The following is an 8,492-nucleotide window of genomic DNA, read 5'->3' on the forward strand; positions in this document are numbered from 1 at the left end:
GGGTATTTTTTAAGAGCAATAAACTAAATGGCTAAGTGTGTTGCCCATGGAGGAATTGAGACTCAAATCTAGAATTCCTGAGAATTTTATCTGTATTTTCAGGATCTGATACATTCAGTATCTTAGGCTAACTGGTTGATGATAGCCAGACAATCTTTATGAACCTTGGAATCATTTGATACGATTTTTTAAAATCTTGATCTGTTAAATAAAAATATCTGGCCTGGAGGTGCACTTGGGAGCCAGAACTATAAGTTTGTCATTTGGTTCTCTAATCTGCCACCTGCCCTCCCTTGTATCACTCATTAAAAGATTTTTAATTGGTCGTAAATGCTGTAGATATTGCATTACATGGAAGATAAAATGAGCAGACATTTAAAAAAGATACATATAAGAAAGTCATGTTTGCTTATAATAAAGTTACTCATCTCATTTTCTAGTCTTTCCTCACTGTCACCTACACTATAGTAATTCATTAGAACTTGTTAAAAAAATTAGTGACCTGCCCAGGTATAATGCTAATAACAGCCATTGATGCTTCTTAATGTGAACCCAGGAAAACTGACTTCATTCTTCACTATTTAGTTAAAATGCAGTCTGGCTTTGTTCATGAGACTAAAGCATCTAAGCCAGTGTAGGGAAGCAACAGTAACAATAACAATCAATCAAGCCAATTGCCTGACATTCTATTGATATGGCAATCAGCTGATTGACTGACTGTTCTGCTCTTAACTTGTTGCCATAGTGCTACTACTACACCTGCTGAATGCTGCAAACGAGAGGCTCTCAAAATGCAATCCCCAGACCAGCAGTATCAGCATCACCTGGAAATTTGTTAGAAATGCAAATTCACTGCTCCTAGTCCAGATCTACTGAATTAGAAACTCTGGGGGTGGGACCCTCAGAGTTTAACATACCCTCCAGATAATTCTGATGCTCACTAACATTTGAAAACTACTATTACATCAATTAGCTAAACAGTTTAAAAAGAAGTAAGTACAAGTAATTGTCACATGGGATAATCCAAAGCTTCACCTAATTATTTGATTAAATCCTTAAAATATATACCAAAGAAAATGCAGTTTACTAAAAAACAGTCCCTGAGAAAACTGGTTTCTTTGTTCTCTATACAGTTTTGTTCTTCTTATTTCCTAAACGTTTGAAATCAGTGAAAACTCTACGTAAGCTGTGTTTGCTTACTGAATTCAGGGATTGTGTAAGTATAGTAGCAACTATTGTCTTTGCTTCAGTTCAGTTGTGAATTATCATGACATACTCATTTCTTTTAAGATCAGATACACCAGTGTTTTAAAATTCTTCATTCCGTTAACAAAATATAACAACTCAGACTTAAGGCTCTCTTTGGTTAATAATCCACAGTGACGCCAGTGAAAAATTGGACTGCTTGGGAGTGATTTTGTAGCTTTTCTTACTGACTGAGGAAAATCATATAACTACAAAAAGTTGCAGGAAGCTTTTGTCGCTCAGATGCCACTGAGTTGGAGGACAAACTAGAAAAGGCAAAGTCTTGAACACATTTTAAATATTTAAGCTTAGAAAAATTTAAGATTTTAGAGGAAAACCATCAAATGTCTTGCTGTAGATTTATTTAACTAACACATAAATTATTCATTATTTTGTGAACTAAATGGTTTCAACACATAGAAATATTTGACGGTGTGTATTAAGAGTAAAATAAATTATGTTTAAATATGAAGTTTCTTTCTGGCCTGATCCCCTGAGGTTGAATGAGTATTGAACCGGACTCAATTTGTTTTCTAAATTCATTCAGTGCTTTCTCTAGGAAGCTGCTTGTCTTTAGCTTTTAGAGTGGATCTTGCCTTCTTTTTGTGATATGAGTGCCACCTAGAGTACACTCTGGGAACTCCCTTAAGCACTGCCTTTAAACTGAAGGATCACTGAAAATTGGCTTCTGGAACTCCGTCCTTCCTTAAACAACTCAGAACCTCGGTAGCAACAGTATTTTAAAGGAGAAAACAAAGGTCTTCACTTTCAGTATTATGACAAGGCCAAGTCTGCAAATCAGAACCTTACCTAATTCTTTCATTTACTTAGAACATCCATTAAATCATGTGTTAGGATGATGGCTATACCATATCATAGAGTGTTTTGTCTATGGATACACTGTTATTTCTTTAAAGTGTAATTGGGCTACCAACTATTTTATGCCAATTTGATTAACCTAGTAACACTAAATGTCCTCTCTATATTGGGCAGTTTAACTGAAAGAATGATGAAAAATTTCTTATCTCCTCCCATTACATTCCATTTCAAATTTGGGTGTGTTTTGACATTAAATGGCATGAAATAAAATAGTATATTGGTATTTGATTTCTGAGGGGCTGCATAAGGAAATAAAGATTGGTATCCTCTCTAGAACATCTAGTTTGGGTCTGGATGGTGGTATTTTCCTGTCTGCCGGCTTTTCAATCACTGCTTCACCACGTTGAAGGGAGAACACCAATTTCCAGGATCACCAGTTTATTTTCATAGATAAAATTTATATTATAAGATACCATTTGCCACAATAAAATCTGACCTTTCCCCAATTCTTTTATGTGTTTAGCTTATCCAACAAAAGTATTAACATATACATTAACAACGTCGAAAGTAGCCTACTTTAAGAGAAAATATGCAGAAGAAGAAGATTTACATCAAGATTACCATGGGTATTTTCCAAAAGTAAGGGTTTATTTATTATTTTTTTTCATTTTTATGAGTGTTGTCAACAGTAAAAAGCTGTAGTTTTTGTTTTTCTAAATATAGATTTAATGATCATGTTTGCTTTCCAGCACCTGATATTACCTGAGGACAGAACTTGCATTCTCAAACTTTCTCTGGAGAAGCTCAGGTTTCTTGAAGACCCAGAAACCTACTTAAGAAGGTCTGTGTTAATTAACAATTTGCTGAGGAAGATACATCTAGAGACGGAGAAAGAGAGCTATGAATACTTTAAAGAAGCTCCCTGTTATAAGACTGCATATTCTGATACAAGAAAACGGCTGAAGTTTATGGTACAAGAATGCTGTTCTCAGTCTCTCTATTATGAAGAGCTGCATTCGTATCATATTGTGCCTTATGCTTCGGAGAATGCCATTTATGAAATGGGCTACACTAGCAGCCACTTGGAGCAAAATTCTCAGTTGCTTATTTATAAAATGAATTAAAGTAACTGTTAAGTCCATTGATACTTTGTTTCTAAATGCCTGAACTGTTTATAGTGAAGATGTTAATATAAGGCACTCATTACCAGTGCACTTGATATCAAAGATGAGATGCATGCTGAACTGATTGGAGAGAACAATGGTTATTACTCAGCAGTCCTTAGAATCATCAAATTGACTAGAAAATATGTTCACATATGATAAAGCGGTCAATTAGCGCTTTAGAAGCAAAGATTTTTTTAAAACATAAGATGTGTAGGAAGGGGCCTACGTTAAATAATTATGCAGGTGAAAAATTTTCTTTTACGCCCTGATTTCCAAATTCTGCCACTCTTACTGGAAAGTAATGAAAGTAACAGATTAAATTGATAATGCCATGTCCCTGAGGATGAAGGGTGGAACACATTTAATTTTCTGTAAATGACATGAGGAAGGGCTGGTTCTTTCTGAAGTGCTTTGACTTGTCAAGCATTGTGCCAAATAATTGTTTGATACCATTTTCCTTTCACCATTAATAGCAATTCAAGATGGGGCAAAGACACTGCAACTAAACTGCTGAGTGTAACGACCAGATTACTCCAAACTGATCCATTTTACTATTTTGTGGGGAGGGCTTAGACTTTTCTCTTTAAAAGTGAAATTTAACAAAATAGCCTTGCAGATGGGCTTATCTTTAAATTCTACAGGTTGGTTAAAATTTGTGGTGGGCCTTTAGTTAGCAGTTTAAGTTTTATTTATTTATTTTTTTTATAGGCTGTGAAGCTCAGGAAAAGGGTGGGGAGGTAAATTTGTTTTTAATGAGTTGATACTTTTTAGAAACCTTATCTGCAAAAATTAATGAGAACAACAAATTCCACATGATGTTATTTCTTCATCTAGCTAAGAGTACATTTAAGGCTGCCTGGATGAAACTTTGCACTGATTTTTGTATAATAGCTGATCATTCACTATTTGACAAATTGTTTCAGAATGCCTTTGGTGGTGAAGTTTAGATAAGTCCCTATGTTTTGCAATTTGACAGATAATTATTTAACAAGTTGGATAGATTCACGAAATTGTTTGAAGTAGTTCATACTGTTCTTTCAGGTTTGAGTGAGATGTCTGATTTCAATGTCTGAAGTTTTGTCCTATGGAGCGTATCATTTAAAGAATTGTCATTAACTGATAAAACAGATTGGAAAAACTAGGTGCCAAAGGTGTATTTAAGAAAATACCAAAGACTCAAAGATGAGTGTTAGGAAGATTATGATAATGAAGATGCGAATCTAAAGTAAGGATTGCATAGGACATAAGAAGAACATGGTTAAAGGGGTTTGGAATGATTTGCTTACCAATGTGCTTTCAGAACACTTTACACGTAATAATCATAATCAAGGGCACTGCTTTAAATGAAGATGCTACAGACCTTTAGGAATCATATGCCTTGGAAAAAAATCTATGTATGGTGACTTGTCAACAAAGTATCTTCCCTAGTTGGATGGCATCTTGTAACCAAGAAGACTTTCTTCTATTCAAGAGAAATTTGGTTTTAGTTTTGATTCAATACTTGGTCCCTCTAATTAATCACTGGGGTGATTAACATGAATTCAGTTGGTATAAAGAGTATTGGTTCCCTAATTAGCCTGCATTGTTGAAGACCACATAGATATATTATTGATAAGACTATGAGGCTTATGTTTAATTACTCAAAGTAGGAAGAAATGCTTTAGAAGAAACTAAAAAATTATAATTTAGGTTAATTTTTAAAGGCAATTTAGTATAAATGAGTTAGCTTTGAAATACAGATTTAAATGTTTAAAAATTAATTTGAGGGCAAGATTTGATACCAAAGTTTCAAAAATTTTATTTCACTGCTTATAAAATACTTAATCAGAACAGTTATTTAAAAAAATAAGATCTTATTTGAAAAACTCCAAATTTGATGGGATAGTTACACCATCATACAATTTTAAAGGTAGAATTAGCTTTCTAATACTTTAAAATATTTTCTGAAATGAGCATTTGACTTGGTTTAGGACAGTGTCTATAAGTAAAAGACACCAATGGTAACAGATATGACTTACAAAACTGCCACATATCGAAATTGATTGAGGACTGAAATACATATACTTTGGCATAGAGAAGAGAGGAAGAGAAAAAATATGAAAAAAGTGTGACATTGTAATATTTATTGTATTTAATAAATCTTGAAGAAAGAATTCTTGAGCAATGAACCAGTGACAGATATAAAAGCCTGTTTTATTTGATGACATCATTAACTGAGTTTTCTGATCTATACATTCATACATCGAGAAGGAACTGTCTTAAAAACCAGTGGGTTTTTTTTTTTTTTTTTTTTTAAGTTCTAGCATACATGTGCAGAATGTGCAGGTTTGTTACACAGGTATACACGTGTCATGGTGGTTTGTTGCACCCATCAACCTGTCATCTACATTAGGTACTTCTAATGCTATCCCTCCCCTGTGATATTTGTTAATATGCTTTTTTAAAAAAGTGTCTGCCTCGAAACAGGTAGTTAAAAAATATCTTGTAGGGCATTTAATTATTTTTTCCAAGAAACAACTCATAGATAAGGGGTTGACTAATGTTATCTCGATTTAGAAAATTTGTATGTAAAATGTGTAAACTTTTCTGGGTTAACTAATAGACTACCGGAATTTTAGCACGGCAAACTAATCTATAGGGAGACCCACACACAGGCTTGCTTTGCTGACTACCCAGCGGGCTTTGTTACAGGAGCTGCAAAAGGTGGAAGACCAGTTACAACTTTTTTTTTTTTTTTAAACCTGGACATCCTTTCTCTGGTGGCAAGAGCCATCCTTATGATAAGGAAGGTGAGAGAGAAAATGGAGAGCCTTTGGTAATGTTGATCTTTCTTGTGGGTGTCCAACTAGCCTCAAGGCCAAGTGAAGAAGAAAATAAAAAAGTAGAAGAGGAAAAATGAAGAAAAGAGGAAAAAGAAGGCAGGGCCAGAGAAGTAAACAGTAGGATTAGTAAGTGAAAGAAAAAGTTGCTTTGTTGTGTGGGGGGGTGTTCTTGCTTGCTCTACTCAATTTTGCTTTCCCGTGTCTGCTGTACACAGAACACCTGATCTCTGCAATGCATTGCTCCTTTCTTTCATTCACGTGTGATGAGTAAGACTAGATTCTTTTCAGCATATCTACTATTTGCAAAGTGTGAACACTGTAAAATATCCCTGAAACTGAGCTGTTTGGGTGGATAAGCAAAGGAAAAATAGAAAGTAATTAAGGTTAGGGAAAGGCTAAAGGATAAGCCTGTGTATAAATGGAAAATGGATAAGTTCAAATGCATTATCTGGTTTCAATGTAAAACCCAAGATTTAACAAACTCAGTGCTAGAAGACTTGAAAATAAGTGCAATTTACTACCATTTATTGAGCAGCTGTTATGAGCCAGGCACTGTGCTAGGGCTGGGGATACATAAGTGAATAATGCACAGTCCCAGAAATCAGATTATTTGGTTTTGTTTTACCAAATCCAAATGCAGCACCTGCATTTCCCTTTTCCAAACTGGGATGGCTATCAAACATGTCTTTCAAAAAGTGTTTACAGGTGAGAAGATGCACAAGGTGAAGGAAAGTTTTCCTGACCCAGATCTTAGAAGGAAGGGAGAGGATACATTTTGCTTTACAGCATATTTACTGTTGGCAAAAAGCCACTATTGCCTAAGGGAAGTATGGCTGACCTTAGCCCATCCCTGGGGCATATCTCGTGGGTGTGGTAGGAGACCAATCAGGTAGGGAACAATTCCTTTTCCCCTTACCTATCTGGCTTCCATGTTCTTTTATGGGACAAGTCAGATTAATATTAATGTTAAGGAGAGCCTTAAAGGAGAAAGAGAATCAATAAATCATAGCCTGAAAGTTGTGTATATTGTGTGCAAGGTCAGAGGGGCAGCCTTCTTTAATTTGCCTTGTGCTAGTGAATTGCTTGAATGAACTTCAGTATTTCTTAACACCAGGTACTGGAGCCACCTTCCTTCTCTCCCTGTGGTTTCCTCTTTAAATCACATCCTGACCCCAGTCTTTATAGTCCGTTGTAAGTGGAAGTTATAGTTCTATTCTTCACCCCCAGCTTGCTCCCTATCATTGATACTTAAGAGGAAAGTAACAATTTGCAGTACTGGCTGAACTCCTTTGGGAAAGTTTCTGGAGTGTATCAAATAAGAATTCATCATAGTAACATGGTCATTACTGGCTGAACAAAATTCTTTTTGAAACTATTGCACTTAGTCATTAAATAATTGTTTACTAAGGCAATCTTCATGTTTCTAGAATTCAGTGTAATAGTTAACAGTTGTATATGTCTCACAAAAGAAACTACTTAGGTTGGAAACAATGGAAGGTTGTGTAAAATTAATCAGGTCCTGAATATTTATGTAACATATGGCATTTTAACTTATATGTTCTCATTCTCAAACTTCATTACTATACAGCAGCAACAAGACAAATTTCAGGTTTTTTGTTTCTTTATTAAGTGGGCCATGTCTAAAAGTTGTTACATTCCTGATTGAATGTTATGGACAAAATTTCCCCATTAAAGTAGTTTTGTCTGTCTCGAGGATTATCCTTTAGGGTTGGGTGGATTAAAAACATTACATTAGTGCTTCTTGAGCTTACAAGTCACTAGGGATCTTGTGAAAATACAGATTCCTTTTAGTAGGTTTGGGATGAGGAATGAAGGTCTTCATCTCTCAAATGTCCCAGGTGATGTGGATGCTGCCAATCCATCGACCACACTTTGAGTTGGGAGAGTCTACATCATTGGAGAAATATGCAGACTGAAGCCTATACTCTTAAACTTTCAAAGACTCTGTGTTCATGTCTGTGTTCTGCGGGATTTTTTTTCTTTTAAGAAATAAAATGCATGAAGTAAAATCAGAAAACCATAACACTAGTTTTCTAAATTTGCCACAAATATTATAATACTTTGCAGAGTAAAATGCAAAGATTATTCCTCTTACACTTTTTTTCTCTATATCAAGTGCAGGAAAGGAACATGGATAGAGTCATGTACCATTCTTATCAGTCAGGAGATGACACATGCAAATTTCTCTTCTTGATTTTCCTCTTGATTATATTCACATAAGGGAGCTCCATTTGGTAACAAAGATGAAATCCTGTTCACATTTAACAAGAATTTAGCAATTTCTTGCTTGGCAAAATCTGAGACAACCTTACAAAAACATCCTACATTAAATTCAGAATTTTGGATAGCTGCATAAGCTGAAGATTATGGAAAACCTGAGCTGAAAATGGCACCTGGATCTGTAACTTCTTGTCTTGAG

At 35.0% G+C, this 8,492-nt stretch overlaps 1 protein-coding gene across 5 annotated transcripts in view; it reads left to right on the forward strand.

Moving 5' to 3' along the window:
- Nucleotides 1-2,696, forward strand: part of SYT16 (synaptotagmin 16) — a 309,807-nt gene extending 307,111 nt beyond the window's left edge. For all 5 annotated transcript variants that reach the window (XM_037984089.2, XM_037984087.2, XM_007986910.3 and 2 more), the window contains one exon: nt 2,588-2,696. The gene's annotated coding sequence lies outside the window, so the exon portion shown is untranslated. The remainder of the gene's footprint in view (nt 1-2,587) is intronic.
- Nucleotides 2,697-8,492: the final 5,796 nt, after the last annotated feature.

Source organism: Chlorocebus sabaeus, chromosome 24 (genome assembly GCF_047675955.1).
Source record: "Chlorocebus sabaeus isolate Y175 chromosome 24, mChlSab1.0.hap1, whole genome shotgun sequence".
Classification (NCBI taxonomy): Eukaryota; Metazoa; Chordata; class Mammalia; order Primates; family Cercopithecidae; genus Chlorocebus; species Chlorocebus sabaeus.